General features: G+C 40.3%; 1 protein-coding gene across 1 annotated transcript in view; it reads left to right on the forward strand.

The window, feature by feature from the left end:
• LOC109107711 (vang-like protein 1) overlaps positions 1–23,819 on the forward strand; it is a 114,768-nt gene that overhangs the window by 37,610 nt on the left and 53,339 nt on the right. The gene's annotated exons all lie outside the window — the stretch shown is intronic.

Below are 23,819 nucleotides of genomic sequence, written 5' to 3' on the forward strand. Positions count from 1 at the left end.
ATCGATTCTTAAATCTTAAGAATTGATTAGTGTAGCCTGTTTTCAGTTAATGGACAGAACATTGAAGGGCACTTCCCATCCAATAAATTGCAATAAGCATTGTGCTTTGGTGCTTTTAATATAAAACAGTCTCAGGTTTCAATTTATGTCCATTGTATTGCAGTATTCATACAATAAATGCAGTTTTGGTGCTTTTTAATCTGAAGTGACAGATCTCTGTAGTGCAAGGCACACGCAAACTAATCATATCCTCCACATTAATACCAGCTTCAGCATAAATTAAACATGAGTCATGACTAAACATCCAAAGGTAAGTTTAAAAAAATAGTACAACTTTACAATCTGTATCCTGTCTCATGTAATCGCTCAATCAGTGTTTCAGCCACGCAAAGACGTCAGTATAACGGCTTGTAAATAATGTCACATAATGTCATATTTACCTCAGAAAAAACATATTCGGTGATCATAAACTCGTTATTCATTAGAAAAATAAACTGTAGAGAGGGGTATTTTGCTAAATATATGCACCATATAACATATTCATTATAATTTTTACTGTTCTTATGTTTAATTTATGTTTGAATAAATCATTTTTTTATGGCAGCCACCATTTAAATTTTTTTATTTAAAAAAATACTTGAAGTAGAAGTAGAAATTGAAGTAGAAATATTATTATGTAAGTGTAACTTAATTGTGTCATTTTAACAGTTGTATGCTATAGCTTACAAATCAGTCAATTTCAACCTTCAATATTATAGTAATGTAGTACCAACTGACTCATGTATATTTTACAGCATTAGATTTTTTTCCTTGAGAAAATTTGGCAAGTACTGTACCTGATATATATCCAAAATAATCGAATCGAACTGAATTGTTAATCGAATCCAATTCGAAAGCTTGTGAATGAGAATCAAATCGAATCGTGAAATTTGTGTGATTTTTAATTTATTCAATTCAATTCAATTCAATTCAAGTTTATTTGTATAGCGCTTTTTACGATACAAATCATTACAAAGCAACTTTACAGAAAATTAAGTTTCTACAATATTTAGTAGTAGCTTATCAGTGATGACTGTCGGGTTCATGTGCATATGGCAGAAATGTTCAGAAAAATCAATAAAAGACGTAAACAAAACAGACGATTAACACTATTAACAGCAATTATGCAATCAAACTTATAGCAAAATGTGGTAGTTCTGTATGTTGTCTCTGGGTTAGCATCATCTGAGGTCCTCTGAGGGGTTGGCATCATCTCTTCTCAGGTGTTCTGGATCCAGACTGGAGCTTGTGTAAATCCTAGTTACCTCGGGATGTAAATCCCGTGGCAAAGCAGAGAAACAAATAGAGACATAATTAGCGTAGCTGCTGTTCCAGCCAAGTAAAATTAATTAGATTAACCCAAGCTAAAGAATAATAATGCACATTTGATCAGATATAACTGCAGTCCAAAATTATGAGATGCATTATTTGAATGCTTGGCCAAAGAGGTGTGTTTTTAATCTAGATTTAAACAGAAGAAGTGTGTCTGAACCCCGAACATTATCAGGAAGGCTATTCCAGAGTTTGGGAGCCAAATGCGAAAAAGCTCTACCTCCTTTAGTGGACTTTGCTATCCTAGGTACTATCAAAAGTTCAACGTTTTGTGACCTTAGGGAGCGTGATGGGTTGTAGCGTGGTAGAAGACTAGTTAGGTACGCAGGAGCTAAGCCATTAAGGGCCTTATAAGTAAGTAATAATATTTTGTAACTGATACGAAAACTTAATAGGTAGCCAGTGCAGAGACTGTAGTATTGGGGTAATATGATCATATTTTCTTGACCTGGTAAGGACTCTAGCCACTGCATTTTGGACTACCTGGTTTATTGAGGATGCAGGACAACCACCTAGCAGTGCATTACAATAGTCCAGTCTATGAGGTCATGAATGCATGAACTAGCTTTTCTGCATCAGGAACAGGTAACATGTTTCGTAGCTTGGCAATGTTTCTAAGATGGAAGAATGCTGTTTTTGTAACATGGGAAATATGATTTTCAAAAGACAAGTTACTGTCTAATATAACACCCAGATTTTTTACAGTAGAGGAAGTAACAGTACATCCGTCTAATTGCAAAATTGTAATCTACGAGATTCTGTGTAATGTTTTCTGGTCCAATAAGTAATATCTCTGTCTTATCTGAATTTAATAGGAGAAAATTATTGGTCATCCAATCTTTTACATTTTTAACACACTCTGTTAGCTTAGATCATTTTGAAGTTTCACCTGGTCTTGTTGAGATATATAGTTGAGTATCATCAGCATAACAGTGGAAACTAATCCCGTATTTTCTAATGATATTACCAAGGGGCAACATGTATATTGAAAATAGCAGAGGACCTAGGACAGATCCTTGTGGCACTCCATATTTTACCGGTGATATATGAGATGACTCCCCATTTAAATAAACAAAGTGGTAGCGATCGGACAGGTAGGATCTAAACCATCTTAAAGCCTGCCCTTGGATACCTGTATAGTTTTGTAATCTATCTATGAGTATGTCGTGATCTATGGTGTCGAACGCAGCACTAAGATCAAGTAAAACTAGCAATGAGATGCAGCCTTGATCTGAAGCAAGAAGCAAGTCATTTGTAATTTTAACAAGTGCAGTTTCTGTGCTAAGATGTGGCCTGAAACCCGACTGCAATTCTTCATAGAGATAATTTTTTTGCAGGAAGGAGCACAATTGAGCAGACACAACTTTTCCTAAGATTTTAGACATAAATGGAAGATTTAAAATGGGTCTGTAATTTGCCAGTTCACTAAGATCTAGTTGTGGTTTCTTAATAAAAGGCTTAATAACTGCCAGCTTGAATGGTTTTGGGACGTGACCTAAAGATAACGACGAGTTAATAATATTTAGAAGCAGTTTTTTTCTGCTACAGGTAGCAACTCTTTCAATAATTTAGTGGGTACAGGATCTAATAAACATGTTGTTGGTTTAGATGCAGTGATAAGTTTATTTAGCTCTTCCTGTCGTATAGTTGTAAAGCACTGCATTTTATCTTTGGGTGCGATAGATAAAACTAAAGTATTAGATGCTGTAGAATCTACATTTGTTATTGTATTTCTGATGTTATCTATTTTATCAGTGAAGAAATTCATAAAGTCATTACTATTTAACTGTGAGGAAATATTTAGATCGCATGGCGTCTGGTTATTTGTTAATCTAGCCACTGTGCTAAATAAAAACCTTGGATTGTTTTGGTTGTTTTCTATGAGTTTGTGGATATGCTCGGCCCTGGCAGTTTTTAGAGCCTGTCTATAGCTGGACATACTGTTTTTCTACGCAATTCTAAAAACTTCCAAGTAAGTTTTTCTCCATTTGCGCTCAAGACTACAAGTTTCTTTTCTTGAGAGAGTGGGTATTACTGTTGTACCATGGCACAGTACGTTTTTCTCTAACCTTTTTCAATTTGAAGGGGGCAACAGCTTCTAATATATTAGATAAGATAGTGCCCATGTTGCCAGTCATTTTGTCTAGTTCATGTGTATTTATGGGTACACAGAGCAGTTGAGATAAATCAGTCAGGTTATTTGCGAATCTTTCTTTGGTGGCTGGAACAATAGTTCAGCCCGGACGATAACGCGTAGCTATATAGTTATTATCATCAATACGCAAAATGCACGATACAAGGAAATGGTCAGTAACATCATCACTTTGAGGTACGATATCTATGTCAGTAAGATCGATTCCATGCGATATCTAGCGTATGATTAAAACGATGAGTGGGCCCGGTGACATTTTGCTTTACTCCAAAACAGTTTAATAAGTTAGTAAACGCAAGTCCTAATGCATCATTTGTATTGTCAATATGAATGTTAAAATCTCCGAGAATTAGCGCTTTATCAGCGGGTAACCAACAGGTCTGAGAGGAAATCTCCAAATTCTTTTAGGAATTCTGTATATGGCCCTGGTGGTCTATACACAGTAGCCAGAGAAAGAGATACAATAGATTTCTTTTGCATATCTGACAGTGTAACATTAAGCATAAGTATTTCAAATGATTTAAACCTGTATCCTGTTTTCTGGGTAACACTGAGAATCTCACTTTATATTGTTGCAACACCTCCCCCATGACCAGTCTAACGGGGCTAATGTTTATAACAGTAGTTTGATGGAGTAGACTCATTTAGACCAATATAATCATTTGGTTTGAGCCAGGTTTCAGTCAAGCAGAGTACGTCAAAACTATTATCTGTTATAATCACGATCAGAATAACTGCTTTGGGTGTGAGTGATCTAATGTTTATGAGCCCAAACTTTAAAATTTGTTTTTGTTCATTTATTTTACGTTTTTTTGGTTTAATCACGATAAGATTTTTTCTAGATCCTACATTAAATTTATATTTTGACCTCACTATTCGGGGAACAGACACAGTCTTAATAGATTGGACAGCGCAAGTACTTCTAACATTTAAGCGGGTAGAACAAAAGCCATTATAGCAGTTATTTGAGAATTGGCTTACTAGTCAAATGGAGGGTAGAGTCCTGGAGATGTTGTCCGAGAGGAGCTCCGCTCTGACTCGGCTGGGGTGCAGGCCATCAGCGCAAAAAAAGCCTAGGATGCTCCCAGAAAATATTCCAATTATTAACAAAGAGCAGTTTCTATTCTTTACACCATGACAATAACCATTCAAAGCAAAAAGTCTACTGAACCTTTTGTGTCCTCATTGATACGTGGGCAGTGGTCCTGACACGATGATCGTCGCCGCGGGCGCGTCGTGCTGCGAACCGTCTTGATCAGGCTCCTGAAGTCCCTCTTCAGCGTCTCCGTCTGCCGCTGCGTGGTGTCGTTAACCCCGGCGTGAAGCACGACCGCTCTGGGGCTCTCGTTGGCCTTCAGGATCACGAGTATCTGTGCAGAAACATCGAGAACACGAGCACCAGGGAGACAGTGAGTGTGCACTTTACCTTCGGCTAACGTAGCACGGACATGTCGGACGATGGAGTCTCCGACGATCACAGCGTCGCGTTCCGTCTAGCGGAGGGGAGAGAAGCAGTTCCGTGTGGAGATCTCGAAGACCGGAGGGGGAGAAGTCGTCGCCCGGGGCCTGGCTCGCGTCCTCCGCTGCGGATGCACCCAGGGTCCGTGGTGTCCCGGCGCCGGCGTGAAGGACATCTGGGCAGATCGCGTCCTGGGTGCACCGGCCCTGTGCAGAGAAAACACACGGGGTGGAGGTCGTGGGACTGTTAGTAGCACACTGCAAACTTACCCTGGACTTGTGAGCGTCAGCCCGGGAGGTTTCCAGCGTGGCTCTCCGCTCTCTCAGCTGGGCCTGCCTCTGCTCCAGGACCCGAATCTGCTTCTCCACGGCCTCCAGCTCGAGCTGCACCGAATGCAGCTCGAACGTGTCGTCACCTGCAATCAAAGGTAGACAAACATCCGCCATTAAATCAAGTAACAGTGAGTAAAGCAATTGTAATGTGTGTGAATAGAGTATTAGCGATGCACGTGGGTTTAGCGACAACCACGCTGGTGATGCTAATGGGCTATAAGCTACTAGCGGACTCGGGAAATCACAATAAAACTAGTGATAACAAGGCGCTCTGATTGTTTTTGTTGTAGAATACGATAGAGGATATATTCACAAGTTATAGAAACGAAAATGATGGTGTATAAAATAGATTTCAACAATAAAAAATAGACGATAGAGAAATAACGTGACGGAGCTCAGACTAGAGGCATACGACAGCAACAAACAGGAAGTGACAATTTATCATTTTTAATTTATGATTTATCATTTTTAATTTTTAATTTATGATTGTCATTATCATTATCATATACAATAAAAGACAGAACAATATCCAAGCATTGTAAAGGGTTTGCCACAATCTCAGTGAGACTTCACCTTGGGCTTGGGCGGTATCCAAATTTTGATACCGTCAAACCTCCTCCCTATTTTACCTCGGTATACGGCTCAGACAGTGTCACCAAACTGTTGGCTTGTGCCTAAACCATTCAGAAACTGAATACGAAACACTAATACGAAAACAATAACAAAATAACATGCACAACAATATTAACAACTTTTATTAGCAACAAATAGCAGTTTATAAAAAAGTGCAAATACAACAAACAGAATTAAATTATCATAAACATCCAGAACAGTTTTCGCGCAGAGACGCGACACAAATCAATTAAATTAAATCACACCGCCCGAACAACTTTTAATAACAAAGAGCAGCTTATAAAAAATAGACCCACAACAGTCAACCAGAGTTGAATTAACATAAACATCCATATTATAAAAAATATTGCAAACCAATAGGTCTAAATAAAAACTACTTCTTTCCAGTCTTCTTTCTAATATTGTTTTTTAACAAAAACCAAATAAAAATACCTGAATCAATTAAATAAATAAAAATAAACACAGTGCGAATAGGAACGAATGGCAAGTGGCATCAAATCTAGTCATGATTTTACGCTAGAAAAACCAGCATGATTACTTTGTCCGGCTTTAACAGGGCACGTTGTGGACCGACAACTTTACCTGCAGTGCTGAAAATCCGCTCCGATGGTGTGCTTGTGGCACAGACGCACAGGTACTTTCGTGCCACTCGCGACATCTGGGGATAACGCCCGGCAGCATTTTTCCACCAGAGAAGTGGGTCCTCGTCTCCTTGAGTGACTGGCTCCAAACAGTAGGCTGTTATTTCAGTTCCGACTCGGTCCTCTACGGTGCCGATGCCGACGGGACCTGCCATTGCATCAGCTTTTTTTTTGCAGCATACTTCCCAGAGTCATCTTTTTTTCATGAGGGTTCGGGTTGTGCCTCTCCCTCTTCCACTCTGATGGCCACTGCACCTGCTGCCTCTAAGCTCATGATCTCAGCCTGTAATTCAGCCTTGGTCTCAGCCAATGTGTTGTCATCCGTCTCATATCCTCCACGGTAATGAGGGTCGAGGAAAGTGCATTTTCACATTATTTTGCGCACTGAATCGGATTCATACTTGGCCTCCAGCTTTGTTAAAATTCCAGTTTTTATTGACTTTGTTTGCTGGAGGTCATTTTCTGACGCAACCAACACATTGTCCCTGCAGAGCTGTAGTATGGGGAGGATACAGGGACTGGTCACATAATTTTCTCCTGACAAAATATCAGTGAAGTCACCGACTGGTTTCAGTGCTTCGTGAACAGCTTTCAAACGTAAACGAAATTTGTTTGTTTAGGCCTATTTATTCATTCATTCGTTTAACGAATGAATTAATTAATTGGCCTAAATAAACGAACGAATGAATGAATAGGCCTCATGGACAGGGGCTCAAATGTAAAAAAAGGAACATATATATGCTTTGCATCACATAAATAAATTATATTTAAAAGTAGGCTATATTAAAATAGAAAACAATTTTTTCAATTGTAATTTTTATTTTTTTTCTGTATTTTTTATCAAATAAATGCAGGCTTGATGCGCATAAAGGACTTGTTTAAAAAAAAAATGTGCATGCAAATTTGACCAAATGGAATAATATACATTAATGGACTTATTTATTTATGCATTCATTTATTTATTTAGGCCTATTAATTCATTCATTATTGTCACAATTGTCAGCGATTCCTCTGTCAGCGACCAACTATTACAGTTACGTCAAGGTAAATGATCAGTTTCTGAGTATTCCCTGGAATTCCGAACCCTAACGGCGGCGAGTGGGTGGAATGAAAAGGCCCTCCTTACGGTTTACCGAAGAGGATTAAACCCCACGCTTTGCCTCCAGCTCGCTATTTATGATGACAATTTGGGATTAGAAAAATTCATGCAACAAGCTCTCTGAGTTCATCTAAGATCAAAATCCTGCTATCGAGAATTTCATGCTCCAGTACCTGCAACCCATCAAAATCTATCCGAAGAATCCCCAGAACCAAAGTCGGAAAAGATGCAAGTGGAAACCCATAAGCTGTCTCAAGCAGAACGTACCCGTCGGCGAGAATTAAACCTATGTCTCTACTGTGGGAACGAAGGACATTTCGTACGAACATGCCCGTCTCGCCCTCCTTGATTACTGGTGAGTTCAGTCCATCACCAAACCTCTTTATCAACTTCATTAACTATATGTGTAACTCTGAAGTCTCGAGATTTCAACGTTGCAGTCTCCGCCATCGTGGACTCTGGGTCAGCGGGCAACTTTATATCCGAAGATCTTGCAAAGACACTCCAACTCCAAAGAACCCATACCTCTAAGCCGTACTCCATCCATGCAGTGACTGGCGAAGTTATCAACCAGGGGTATGTAACATCTCAGATAACACCTATCACCCTATGTGTTGAAAACATTCATCACAAACTATTTGACCCATTCATTCTTGAGAATAGCCAAATTGATGTAATTCTGGGCCGCCCATGGCTAATTCGACACCAACCCACTATAAATTGGAAAACTAGTAAAATCCTAAACTGGGGCTGTGACTGCCTAACCACTTGCATCTCACTCCCCGCCTAACCTGAACCTGTGCCCGTGAATTCCAGCTCCATTGAAAATCCTAAAGAAAATTTGTCAGTCAACATTCCTCCGTGCTATTCATCTTTTGCAGATGTATTCAGTCCTACGGCAGCCTCCAAGTTATCGCCACACCGACCTTGGGATTGCGCAATCGACTTGATCCCAGGTGAACCCATTCCCAAGGGTCGGATCTATTCGTTGTCCATCCCCAAACAAGCCGCCATGCAAGAATACATCGAAGAGGCTCTGAGACAAGGGTACATCAGACCTTCCACCTCTCCAGCTGCCGCCAGCTTCTTCTTTGTCCCTATAAAGGACGGGGGCTTGTGGCCCTGCATAGATTATAGAGCCCTAAATAAAATCACAGTGAAATTCAGCTATCCACTCCATCTGGTCCCGTCCAACCTAGAACAACTCAGAGATGCCCGCATATTCACCAAACTGGACCTCAGGAGCGCATATAACCTGATCAGAATTCGAGAAGGAGACGAATGGAAAACGGCGTTCATCACCCCTGCAGGGCACTACGAATATCTGGTGATGCCATATGGCCTGGTAAATGCCCCCGCTGTGTTCCAAAGTTTCATCTCGTGTATATTGATGATATTCTCATCTTCTCCCGTAACAGAACTGACCATCAACATCATGTCTCCCAAGTACTCCAACGGCTCCGAGAGTTTTCCTTGTTCTTGAAAGCAGAAAAGTGCGTTTTCCACCAGACCTCCATCGAATTCTTGGGTTACCACCTCAGTGAAAAAGGAGTCAGGATGGATGACCAAAAGACCCAAGCCATCACCTCCTGGCCCACTCCTACCTCAGTCAAAGAGTTACAGAGATTCCTGGGTTTCGCAAACTTTTATAACAGCACCGTTAACATCACTCCTGAAGGGGAAACCAAAGACCCTTCGCTGGACTCCAGAAGCGGAACATGCTTTCCAGACATTGAAGACCGCCTTCACCACTGCTCCCCTGCTCCAGCATCCTGATCCAGAAAAGAAGTTTATAGTCGAGGTAGATGCCTCAACAACAGGCGTAGAGGCCATCTTGTCACAGTACCCAGAGAACTCATCCAAACCCATGGCTTGTGCATTCTTTTCCCGAAAATTATCCCCGCGGAAAGAAACTACGATATTGGTAACCGAGAACTCCTAGCTGTGAAGCTTGCCCTGCAAGAATGGAGGCACTGGTTGGAAGGGGCCAGACATCCGTTTCTCGTACTTACCGACCACAAGAACCTCCAGTACTTGAAGGAAGCCAAGAGGCTTAAAGGGATAGTTCACCCAAAAATGAAAATTATGTCATTAATGACTCACCCTCATGTCGTTCCAAACCCGTGAGACCTCCGTTCATCTTCAGAACACAGCTTAAGATATTTTAGATTTAGTCCGAGAGCTTTCTGTCCCTCCATTGAGAATGTATGTACGGTATATTGTCCACGTCCAGAAAGGTAATAAAAACATCTTCAAAGTAGTCCATGTGACATCAGAGGGTCCGTTAGAAAAAATACATTTTGGTCCAAAAATATCAAAAACTACGACTTTATTCAGCGTTGACTTCTCTCCCGGGTCTGTTATGAGCGCGTTCACAACACTGCAGTTTAGTGATATCCGGTTCGCGAACGAATCACTCGATGTAACCGGATCTTCTTGAACCACTTCACCAAATCGAACTGAATCGTTTGAAACGGTTCGCGCGTCAACAATAAGCATTAATCCACAAATGACTTAAGCTGTTAACTTTTTTAACATGGCTGACACTCCCTCTGAGTTCAAATAAATCAATATCCCGGAGTAATTCATTTACTCAAACAGTACACTGACTGAACTGCTGACCGAGCCAGATAACGAACGAAACATTGACTCGTTCTGAATTGTCGTCAGAATGAGAATGTGATGTCGGCAACGCTGTACATTCTGTGATTTGTAGACACCGACACTTCAGTAGAGACTGGGTAATAGTGGACGTAGAAGTTAAAATTTCAATTATACAATTAACACACATTAGAATGGAGAACACTTGCTGTGTTATAAACTGTCATATCTGCACTCATGACCGGAGCAGAAAGCTGATGTAATAAATGAAGTACAATTTACTGCTTTTCAGCTTGGAAACAACACAATGATAGTGAATAGTTCAATGAAAATAACAACTTGACCAAATTTGCCTTTGTCATTTGTATTAATTATTACAGATTCATAATAAAACCCGTTTGGAAATGCTGTGTGATAGCCCCTTTCATCACAAACTCTCCTCATAAACAAACTCCACAAACACTCATTGATAAACAACACATTTTTACAAATAGTGTATACATCAAAACAAGTAGGCCCTACAATAAAACTTTTTTTGTATCAGAATACAATTAATTTTAGAGCTGCATTACAGAGGGTATAAGGCTACAGTTATTTCCCTTAATGCTTTAACATTAATAAGGGCGATGTGATGATATAATTATCAACTGCTGAGAGCTATATTGGTTCTATGTGTGGTACGATAGAAGACGGCCTTATTGTGTATGTGATCGTGTTCTGGCCACATGACTGAGCGCACGAATGAACACTAGGGGTTCAAATATTAGTCTGTTTATTCCAAGCAGTTATTAAAAATATTAGTGCAAATGCGGGTTTTTTTTCCTCTGGTGATTTGTATTTGATGTCATCGTAGGCCACTTAGCATGTCCCATGTCGAAAGCACGGGCACATGTAAACACCATATTGGATTAGATAACGTCTCATGTAAACAGTCCACCGAATCTTTAAATCGGAATGACAAAAAAAGGTGTACATGTAAACGTAGCTATTGATATCACGGTCTTATAGGCCTATGTATAGAAGCCATAGAGCGATAAATGCGTGCTTCTGACGCTGCGTGCATCTGAATCAACCGCACACTCTAACAGCTAATGTAACATCAACCTTAGAAATAAACAACCGTGACACTGAGATTGTGCCACTAAATACAGCGAACCCCAGTTGAAACGCCTACACGAGAATGCTTGTCTCATTTAAACCTGTTCTCATGGCCTTATCGGCGTGTCCTCAGAGCGATTACATGCTCTAGGCTGCGTATTGCTCCATGTGTATAAACACAGATGTGTAAATGCTGCTGCAAATATGCTTAATATTTCGCTCCTGCAACCGATGCAAAACAATGTTAACCAGGCAATATACACAGCGATATGGATTAAAAGAGCATTCACTTATCTTAGATGTGGATTTCTGATGTTCTGAAACACGCTGCAACAGTTTGATTTGCAAGCAGCAATGCGATGGAAGAGACGCTGAAGAATGGGAATTAAAATAGGCCGCATGTGATAGGTGTCAACACTGGATTGGTACATGTCAGGAACAGCTGACTGTTGGCTGATGCAAGCTTGCCTAACGTGGCCTGACTGAAATAATGCGATGCTGAATTTTAAGTTATGGCTGTCGCAATGTCAGATTTTTGCTACACAATGATCATGATTTTTTTTTTTTTGCCCAATGAATCACACTCAGAAGTGTGTCTCTTTCTCTTTCGTCTGTCATGCCCTCCAGCAAGATTTTGTAGATTTTAGTAGCTACACATTTCGTCGTCATGTTCTTTTTCAGTTTTAATGCAGATGACAACCTGCTTTAGGGTGCAATTCCACCATCTGCTATGTTGGACTATCAAGTCAATTCCACATGGTACTAAACCATAAAATATCCACCTCTGACAACCCAAAAACACTCTCTTTCATTTTTCTTTTCTTACCCTCTTCCTCTCTGACCTACTTGGCTGATATGTTGTCACATATCTTGCACACATCCAGTCTGATTTTCTTCATTAATAACATGCAATTTATGTTTCATTTTATCTCTAGCTTCTTGCATTATTTCTTGTCATGTAGACAACAAGTTAAGTAAAAATATGCAATATAGTGCATAAATTTAACAAAACTCTCCTCTTTATAGTTATTTTTTTCTAGCTGACTGATGAGCTTATGGACACTGAATGGCTATTCTGAGGTAAATGTGTTGTTACGTCGCATTGTTTAAGCTGTCCATTTGTTTACTATAGTAGTAAAGAAAAATATATGATGGGTTCATGTACTGCTTGAACTGAGGCCAAAGTGCCAAAACAGTATTTATGATTCTTAATTCATTTAAGAATAAAACTAATTATATAAGCCAAAGAACTTATGATTCTTAATTCATTTAAGAATAAAACTGATTATATTTGCCCCAGAATTAATTTTTACAAGGAAAATAAAACTTGGTGAAATATGTTTACATCATGAATACTTGTGAGTTTTGCCCCTTTTTCAAATTTTGAACAATCCTCCCATGAACATGCAGTATGATTAAAACGATTTAACTTAAGTGTGCATACTAGTAAGGTGGAGGGCAAAGTTTGAGAACCAAATTTGAAATAAACAAATGCTTGTTACTGTTGAATTTTGAAATTGAATGGGTGTGGACTTTAAAATATTATTCTGTGTTATATTTTTAAATATATTAAAAATATTATTGTGTATAAACAGTTGATGTTATCTTGACGGATAGGGGAGGCACCACTAAAGGCAATGTTGATGGCTCTCTCCTAAATAAGAATGTAAACACAATAAGCAACATAGGACTCCTGCCTTTAGTTGTATTAAGTCCAAGTCACATTGCCGTGACAGACGCCAACCAATGTGGCGGAACACTAGATTATAATACGTCACTTCTCAGGCATTCCATGACACATCAGGTGCCAGTTCAGCATGTTCAATTGGCGAAAACAGACACAGACAGGGGTAACAAACTGTGACAAAACTCAACAGTGTCTTTTGCTGTCTGTCAGTGTGTTGTAAATTGGCCTTTACAGAAGGATAAGTACAACCAGTAGCAGTATCTATATATATATATATATATATTTATATCTATATATATATATATATATATTTTTTTTTTTTTTTTTTATTTTTTTTTAATAACTATATTCATATAGTTTGCAGTATATTACAGCAGTACAGTTTAGTATGGAAATTTTCTGTATGCGCAGAATACTCAAATTACCATTTGCTGAAATGTGCAGACAGTACAGCATAGCATGGAATATGTAGAGCCCACATCCCACAGTGCAGTACACCCAACTTCCCCTCAGTAGAAATGGCTGTTTGGTGCCCCTGGGGAGATGAGAATTATCCCTCCCTTGGTAAATGATGTTCCATCCTGTGTTCCTGCAGACACTGAAGACATGCAGATATAATTTACCCTCTCTTAAGTCCTCCATTCATTCACTCCCACTGACTGCTCTCTTCTCTTGCAATTCATCACCAAATGAATTATTACAAGAGCTTGAATCACTGTGACATCAATGGATGACTGTCTGTGGCTGGGAAAAAGCCCCTGTAGCCTGAAAGTCTTATTGGCTGTGAGCACAGTGTGTGAGTTGCATGTAGGAGTATTTTTAATCTTTACACTGTTTCCTAACCAGATGCGACATGATTCTAGCAGCAAGCAATTTGTCTATCATCTATACAATCAGAAGCATGTGTGTACAGGCTCTTTCTGGAATCGCACTGCACTCCCATAAAAATCGTTAAGTTTATAATTCAGAAATATTAAACCTTTTAACATTATTAAAGGGTGTGGTTGATTGTGATTTGACTTTTATAAACTTCAGTTAATGTGTAATGTTGCTGTTTGAGCCTAAACAATATCTGCAAAGTTATGACACTGAAAGTTCAATGCAAACAGAGATATTGTCTTTTAAAATTATGGCAGTTTAATGCCTACAGTTACGGCTGGTAGGGACTACAACAAGCTTCTTCCCGGGTTGGTGACATCAATAACTCTAAAATTTACATAAACCCCGCCCATGGGAACATGCAACAAAGTGGCGAGGCCATGTTGCGCTACTTTAGAGAAGAGGAATAGTTGTTGTTGCCATGCTATCATAACTAGGGGTGTAACAGGGGCACTTTTTTGAGCTTGCACAGCAGGCGTATTACACCTCTTAATGGGGCATCCTGTTAAAGAATTGTATAGCTGCACTGTATGTATTGTTTTTATAACTCGTTTTGGATTCACCAGCAAAGCATGTAAAGCCTCTGTATCTGAGTATACAGTAACTAGCGTAAGCAACACAACACACCCATATTAAAAAACAGTGGCACAGTTGGTGCCTATCATAGAAAGAACGATGGCAGATCCAGCATATATATATATATATATATATATATATATATATATATATATACAGTCAGGTCCATAAATATTGGGATATCGACACACTTCTAATCTTTTTGGCTCTATACACCACCACAATGGATTTGAAATGAAACGAAAAAGATGTGCTTTAACTGCAGACCTTCAGCTTTAATTTGAGGGTATTTACATCCAAATCAGGTGACGCTGTAGGAATTACAACAGTTTGTATATGTGCCTCCCACTTTTTAAGGGACCAAAAGTAATGGGACAATTGGCTGCTCAGCTGTTCCCATGGCCAGGTGTGTGTTATTCCCTCATTATTCCATTTACAATCATCACATAAAAGGTCCAGAGTTCATTTCAAATGTGCTATTTGCATTTGGAATCTGTTGCTGTCAACTCTCAATATGAGATCCAAAGAGCTGTCACTATCAGTGAAGCAAGCCATCATTAGGCTGAAAAAACAAATAAACCCATCAGAGAGATAGCAAAAACATTAGGTGTGGCCAAATCAACTGTTTGGAACATTCTTAAAAAGAAAGAATGCACCAGTGAGCTCAGCAACACCAAAAGACCCGGAAGACCACGGAAAACAACTGTGGTGGATGACCGAAGAATTCTTTCCCTGGTGAAGAAAACACCCTTCACAACAGTTGGCCAGATCAAGAACACTCTCCAGGAGGTAGGTGTATTTGTGTCAAAGTCAACAATCAAGAGAAGACTTCACCAGAGTGAATACAGAGGGTTCACCACAAGATGTAAACCATTGGTGAGCCTCAGAAACAGGAAGGCCAGATTAGAGTTTGCCAAACAACATCTAAAAAAGCCTTCACAGTTCTGGAACAACATCCTATGGACAGATGAGACAACGATCAACTTGTACCAGAGTGATGGGAAGAGAAGAGTATGGAGAAGGAAAGGATGATCCAAAGCATACCACCTCATGAGTGAAGCATGGTGGTGGTGGTAGTGTCATGGCGTGGGCATGTATGGCTGCCAATGGAACTGGTTCTCTTGTATTTATTGATGATGTGACTGCTGACAAAAGCAGCAGGATGAATTCTGAAGTGTTTCGGGCAATATTATCTGCTCCTATTCAGCCAAATGCTTCAGAACTCATTGGACGGCGCTTCACAGTGCAGATGGACAATGACCTGAAGCATACTGCGAAAGCAACCAAAGAGTTTTTTTAAGGGAAAGAAGTGGAATGTTATGCAATGGCCAAGTCAATCACCTGATCTGAATCTGAATGTGCATGCATTTCACTTGCTGAAGACAAAACTGAAGGGAAAATGCACCAAGAACAAGCAGAAACTGAAGACAGTTGCAGTAGAGGCCTGGCAGAGCATCACCAGGGATGAAACCCAGCGTCTGGTGATGTCTATGCGTTCCAGACTTCAGGCTGTAATTGACTGCAAAGGATTTGCAACCAAGTATTAAAAAGTGAAAGTTTGATTTATGATTGTCAATCTGTCCCATTACTTTTGGTCCCTTAAAAAGTGGGAGGCACATATACAAACTGTTGTAATTCCTACACTGTTCACCTGATTTGGATGTAAATACCCTCAAATTAAAGCTGAAAGTCTGCAGTTAACGCACATCTTGTTCGTTTCATTCCAAATCCATTGTTGTGGTGTATAGAGCGTAGCTTTAAAACATTAGCGATAACATCAGCATATGTTTGTTGCATTTATATATATAAATATATATATATATATATATATATATATATATATATATATATATATATATATGGAGCTTTCTGCTTATATCGTGTGAATGATTGAGCGGCTGTGCATATCAAGTGAATGAGTGAGTGACCAGAGGTGTTTGTGTTCTGTATGTGGTAGACCACTGCTATGACACAGGGGACTGCTTATATCATGTGAGCAAGTGAGTGCTCAAAGCTTTTTGTGCTCTGTATACGGCAGATCGCTGCCCTGAGGCAATGGGCTGGTTATACCACATGAATGTGTTTTGTACACGAGTTTGCAGCACTTTTTTAGTAAACATGGAAGTTTACTCTAATTAAAAAGGCTTATTTCTGCTACTGTAGACTCATTACAGTCTCATATTATGTAAAAAAATAATTTAAGATTTAGACAAAAAACGCAAACTGGGTGCTTAATGCAAATGTAATTTCAGACACATTTCAAAAATTTACGTCATTATGATCAGCCACGATTCATAAAAATGCCGGTACAGATGTGCCTACATTATCAGAGTCACCTTGAAGTCATGCATTTTCAGAAGTGATGTTAGCTTCATTGATTATAAAGATAGTGCTCTTTGCTTGTTTGTGTATATAACCCATTCACAATTTAAAAAAAAGTTGTATTTCTCACGTTGCTAAATACCTACTGCAAAGGTTCACAAAGGTACACAAATTTTAAACAACAACAACAAAAAAATTAATAAATAGATCTTTACAAAAAATGTACAACCAGCGCTTGGCTGAGCTAAAAAGGATGGGTTGCTCTAAGCCGATATCTCCCTGGGCCAGCATGACTCCAAGCCCTTTTGCGGAGGCATCCACTTGAACCACAAATCTTTTTGTGAAGTCAGGGCTCTTCAGGACTGGAGATGTGCACATGTGATGTTTTAGCTGTGTGAAAGCTTGCTCACAATATTCAGTCCAAGGCACTGGGTTTTTAACAGCTTTGGTGGTTAAGTTAGTCAAGTGTACAGCTATGCTAGAGAACTGTGGTATGGAATGCCGGTACCATCCAACTAGTCCAATGAAAGAACGTACCTCCTTCTTTGTACAAGGTCTGGAAGAGTTGTGTATGGCTTCAACCTTATTGACCTGAGGTCTTACATCCCCATTTCCTAGCTGGAATCCCAAGTAACTGGTCACTTGTTTTGCATACTCACACTTAGAGACGGTCAGTGTCAAGTCTGCATAGGATTCAATGCAGATGTTGTAGGTGATCGCCCCAGGTGTTACTGTATATAACAACATCATCCAAGTAAAAGGCACTGCAGTCCTCACAATCCTGGAGAACATAGTCCATAAGTCGTTGGAAGGTTGCCGGAGCCCCGTGTAACCTAAAAGTTGTGAACTGGAAGAGACCTATAGGTGTTCTGAATGCAGTGTATTCCCTGGACAACTTCTCCAGTGGGACCTGCCAATATCCCTTACAGAGATCTAATGTGGTGATTTATCTAGCTCTCCCAATCCTTTCGACAAGCTCATTGATTCTGGGCATTGGATAGGCATCAAATTTGGAGACAGAGTTGAGTTTTCTGAAGTCCAGGCACAGCCTTAGCGAACTATCTTTTTTAGGGACCAGAACGATTGGACTACTCCATGCACTGGTTCTATGACCCCCATGTCTCTCATCACTTGGATCTCCTTTTTCAGATGAGGCTTTCAGGTACATGATAAGGCCTCTGCCGAATAAGGTTAGGGTCAGTCAGACGGACAATATGCTCTAACAAACTGGTTCTCCCAGGCTCAGGTCGAAAGAGTAGCAATCAGTCAGCAATGACCTCCACCAGCTTCTCCTTTTGTTCACTCTTCAGATGGTCCAGACTCACCAGAGGTTGAGGATGTTTCAAAGCCCATCATCCACTTTGCCATCCTCTTCCTTATCTTCTGGGACCACCTTGCATGCCATCATGGCCTTTTTCCCTTCAGGCATTCTTTCTTGCCATTCCTTCATGAGGTTGACATGGTAGACTTGGCTTTTCTTCCCTTCGTCTGGGTGGTGAATTTGGTAAGTGACTGGTCCAATTTTTCCTGAGGATGCTGTAGGGTCCCTGCCACTTTGCTAATAACTTGCTTGCAGATGATGGTAACAACAGTAGCACTTTCTGCCCTGGTTGGTATTCTCTTTGCCTAGCACACCGATCATACCACAGCTTCTGGGCTTTCTGAGCTTTCTCAAGATTCTCCCGGCCCTGTTCTCTGACCGCCTCCAGACGGCCTCTCATCTGCAGTACGTATTGGACAATGCTGACTGTAATCAGCACAAACTGGGCTATAATAATCCAGCTTCTTCTTCTTAACCCTCTGGAGTCTAAGGGTATTTTTGGGGCCTGGAGAAGTTTTGTCATGCCCTGACATTTGTGCTTTTTTCAGTTTCTTATAAATATCTAAATGGCTAAAGTCTAATCTCACTGTAATCAGCACAAACTGGGCTATAATAATATCTGAGCAGCATGTTTGTGCATGATTGTGTTTTTTGAGAAAAAAAAAATGTTATGCGTGGTTAGTGAAAAACTAAAAATGTTAAATAACTTGAATAAGGCAATAAAACACATACAGAAAATTGGTTCCCCGGGACTTTTGAGAACTGGAGCATTTAGACTAGAATTTTTTTTTCTAAATGATGTGAAAAATCATCTTGTTTACTCACTTACAGAAAACAATATATTAATTTAAATTTTCTAAGACACTTTTTGTTGGTAAAAGTCATATGCGAGTAGGCGTCAACTATCATGAATTCACACCTGAGAAGACAAAGGCCAGCATAATGAGCTGCATAATGAGCCATTCAGTCAGATTCGATTGATGTATTGCTCTTATCTGTACGATCAAAACTGAAAGTGTAATTTAAGTTCTTTTCGGGGTTATCAGGAGAAAATACCCCAAAACGCGTTAATCGACTCCAGAGGGTTAACAGACCCAGAGGATGTTGAACCGACCACCCATAAAACATTTAAAACCTAAAAAACCCAGAACACACTCTAGGCTGACCTGCGAACAACACTTGTTTTTTGACAAACAGGGCATGTGGAACAGTAGGTACGTACATCAGTGTACATTGATGGCCTAAAAAACTGAGAACTGACTCTGTTGTATGTTTTCTGATGTGCTAAGTGACCTGACCAAGGTATGGTGTGTGCAAGATGTAGGATAAGGGATCTGCAACACTCAGGTACAACCAGATGTTTAACACCATCACACAGAAAATAAAGCACACCATCTTCCACAACATACATTTCTGACAAGAGAGTCGTGACCTTGGCCTCTCCCCTACATGCTTTGTCAAACAAGGGCTTTAAAGTGACATCAGCTGCTTGTAATTTGGCCATATTGCAAGGTATCTTCCAATCTTTAACCTCCAACCCTTCAGTAGATTCTTCAGATACTGGAGTACCCAAATACTTCTCCAGTCAGAGCTGCCAACATGATTTTCTGGGTTTATTGCCACCCTGGATCAGACTATTGTCTAAATCTGGCAGGGGCTGCAAACCAGCTTTGGCTTTTGCCCGAGTTAGTACTGGGCAAGACACAGTAGAGGTGGTACCATTGCACATCTTAGACATTTTCAGCAGTTCACTCAACACAGGCATATCCCATCCCAAAACCATTCCCACGGGGAATCTTTCAACCACCCCAACACTCATCAAACATGGCTGTTTATTAACAGAGACCGTGACCTCAGTGATTGAGTACTCTTTTTGTTCACTGTGCACACATTGTATGACCATGATATTAGAATAGTCAATTAAGTTTTCTTGAACATAACAGCGCTTAATCAGGGACATTGCACTCCCAGTGTCAACAAGTGCATTCAAAGTCTGTCCATTCACAGTTAACTCAAAAAGATGGTCAAATAGTATAGTATTGTCCTTAATGTCACCCTTCCTTGACACATAACAAAGACTAGAAAGTTTTGGTTTTCATACAGGGCAATTAGATGCTTTATGGCTTTGCTGTTGGCAATAAAAACACACAAGTCCTTTGCTATTAACAAGGGATGTGTTACCATCATTCCCCCGTTCGACGACCTTCGACCCTCTGATCGTTGTTGTTTGTGGACATGACTGTCCTCCCAGAGGTGTATTCTGGTATTGTGTTGCAAGTCTGGCAGCGATCAGTCCATCCATCTGGTCATGTTCCCTTACCCAGGTCCGAAACTCATAGGGCAGAACACGCAGAAGTTGCTCTAGGATGATCTCTCCTATCACGTTCTTAGTGCATTGATCTGGTCTGACCCAGCGATGACAGAGCCCCTTTAGACGGTTGTAGGTCTCGGTAGGTGTCTCTCCTGATGTCTGCCTAAGTCGTTGACGGTAGGTCTCTGCTGAAATATTTCTCCAGCAGTGCCTCTCTGAGGTCCTCATAGACATCGGCCCTGTCTTCATCCATAGCAATGTACGCATCAAGCGCCTTTCCGGTGAGTAAGGGCACCAACCGACATGCCCATTTCTCGTCAGACCAACCCCAAGTCTTTGCCAAACGTTCAAACCGGCGGAGGTAGTTCTCTATATCCTCTCCTTCTTGGTATGCTGGCATCCTTGGTTCTTGTCATAGCCGAGGGTGAAGTTCCGTTGTTCCCAGTGAGTCTAAAGGTGGCGGGGAACTGGTCTGATATCGTTTTACTGATGACGCCACATTGTGAGGAGCTGCAGGTGTCGGTAGCTGTAAGCACAGACTCTGAGGAGACTCTGGTGTATTCTGTCGTTGTATTGATTCTCGCAGTCCCCAGAGTTCATATATGAGACCTTCCTCCCATTTCTGCTGGGCTGACAAAATGTCTTGCATTAAAGACACCATGTCACTCTCAGAACAGTCTTTAACTGGTACCTTATAACCTTCCTGGTTCTCCTTCCAAAACAAACTGTCTTACGGAACTTCAACCCTCCTAAGAAAACATTAAAAAACCCTTTTACAAAAAAAGGTTTTCAGCTGGCATGGCTTGCACTACCAACTGTCCTACTCAACTTCCCCCTTCCTAATGAGAAATAAAACAACCCTTTTATAGCGTAAAGAGAAAAGAGAGTAACCATTTGAGGGTAAGTACAAAGTAAGGAATACTTTTTCAACCTTCTACAAAAAGGTAAGTTAATGATACACACACAAGTCTTCAAACTATGCATGCGTTATACTCGATGGTAAACTGTTAAGACATAAATCAAGGACATTTTTCCCCATTCCCCCTCCCCACACATAACCACATAGAACATTCCAGGCCAGAAGGCTTGCGCATGCGCATCCTGCGAAAGTCCCTGTATTAAGCATTTACGAACCTCCAACAGCGTTTTGTCCGTTCTCATCTGCCGTACTCACAGCAGATCCAACACGGAAGACGCCACAAGCAAAAAAAAAAAACTCACAGGACGAACAGAGACACAAACTGACAAATATACAGATAAGTAAATATGAGATGTTATAATTAAACCTATCTGGTGTGTGCGTGTGATTATTGAAATGGTTATAGCAGGGATATGTGAAGATTAAAGTGAGTGTATGTGTGTATGCGAACATAACAGTAGCACAAACCCAAGTGTGCACCTGAGGGAAAGGCTATAAACTGAAAATGTATGCGCAATGATGTATATAAAACTAAATGGAGACGGGAGTTCAAGTGTTGTCCCGGCCAGTGATAGAGTCCTCTGTCACAGACTTTAAGATCACGACGAGTTAATAATATTGAGAAGCGGTTCTTCTGCTACAGGTAACAACTCTTTCAGTAATTTAGTGGGTACAGGATCTAATAAACGTTGTTGGTTTAGATGCAGTGATAAGTTTATTTAGCTGTTACTGTCCTGTAGTTGTAAAGCACTGCAGTTTATCTTTGAGTGCGATGAATAAAGCCGAAGTATTAGACACTGTAGAATCTACATTTGTTAATGTATTTCTGATGTTATCTATTTTATCAGTGAAGTAATTCATAAAGTCATTACTATTAAACTGTGAGGGAATATTTCGATCGGGTGGCGTCTGGTTATTTGTTAATCTAGGCACTGTGCTAAATAAAAACCTTGGATTTTTTTTGGTTATTTTCTATGAGTTTATGGATATGCTTGGCCCTGGCAGCTTTTAGAACCTGTCTATAGCTAGACATACTGTTTTTCCACACAGTTCTAAAAACTTCCAAGTTAGTTTTTCTCCATTTGCACTCAAGACTACAAGTTTCTTTCTTGAGAGAGTGGGTATTACTGTTGTACCATGGCACAGTACGTTTTTCTCTAACCTTTTTCAATTTGATGGGGGCAACAGCTTCTAATGTCTTCTAAAAGATAGTGCCAATATTGCTAGTCATTTCGTCTAGTTCATATGTGTTTATGGGTACACAGAGCATTTGAGATAAATCAGGCAGTTTATTTGTGAATCTGTCTTTGGTGACTGCAACAATAGTTCTGCCAGAACGATAACGGAGAGCCATATAGTTAATATCAGTAATATGCAGCATGCACGATACAAGGTAATGGTCAGTAACATCATCACTTTGAGGTACGATATTTATATCAGTAAGATCGATTCCATGCAATATCATTAAATCTAGCATATGATTAAAACAATGAGTGGGCCCAGTGACAATTTGCTTGACTCCAATGATCACATCCGATGATCGCATTCTGTCTTTCCGGGTGGAGATCTCGAATACCAGAGGCGGCGGAGGGGGAGAGGTCATCGCCTGGGGTCTGGCTTGCATCTTTTGCTGCAGGTGCACCCAGGGTCCGTGGTGTCCCAGCGCCGGAGTGAAGGACACCTGGGAAGATCACTTCCTGGGTGCACCGGGCCTGTGCAGAGAAACACACGGAGTAGAGGTGGTCGGACTGTTAGCAGTGCACTATATACTTACCCCAGACTTGTGAGCGTCAGCCCGGGAGGTTTCCAGCGCGGCTCTCCGCTCTCTCAGCTGGGCCTGAATCTGCTTCTCCATGGCCTTCAGCTCGAGTGAACATGTCCTCACCTGCACTCAAAGGTAGACACACATCTGCCATTAAAGCAAGTGAGTAAAACAATGGTAATGTGTGTGAATAGAGTATTAGCAATGTACACTAGATTAGCGGCAACCATGCTGGCGATGGTAATGGGCTATAAGCTAATAGCGGACTTAGGAAATCAAAATAAAACTAGTGATAAGGTGCTCTGATTGTTTTTGTTGTAGAATAAGATATATTCACACATTATAGAAACTAAAATTAGGGTGTATAAAATTGATTTTAAGATAAAATATAGACGATAAAGAATTAACTTGATGGAGTTCAAACTCAAAATACACGGCAGCAACAAACAGGAAGTGACGTCCACATTAGTGAGTGAGGTGTGCAAGTAACATTTTGCAACTCATGGCATTTAATAATCTTCTGCTGGTGGCCGGTTACCTTCTGGATTGGGGATGAATTGCCTGTATTCGTTGTAAGGCCATATGCACCGAACTGAGATGTCCGTACCTTGATGGCTCGGTACAAATACATGTATCGTTCCATTCCTAATGTTTAC

Source organism: Cyprinus carpio, chromosome B1 (assembly GCF_018340385.1).
Source record: "Cyprinus carpio isolate SPL01 chromosome B1, ASM1834038v1, whole genome shotgun sequence".
Taxonomy (NCBI): domain Eukaryota; kingdom Metazoa; phylum Chordata; class Actinopteri; order Cypriniformes; family Cyprinidae; genus Cyprinus; species Cyprinus carpio.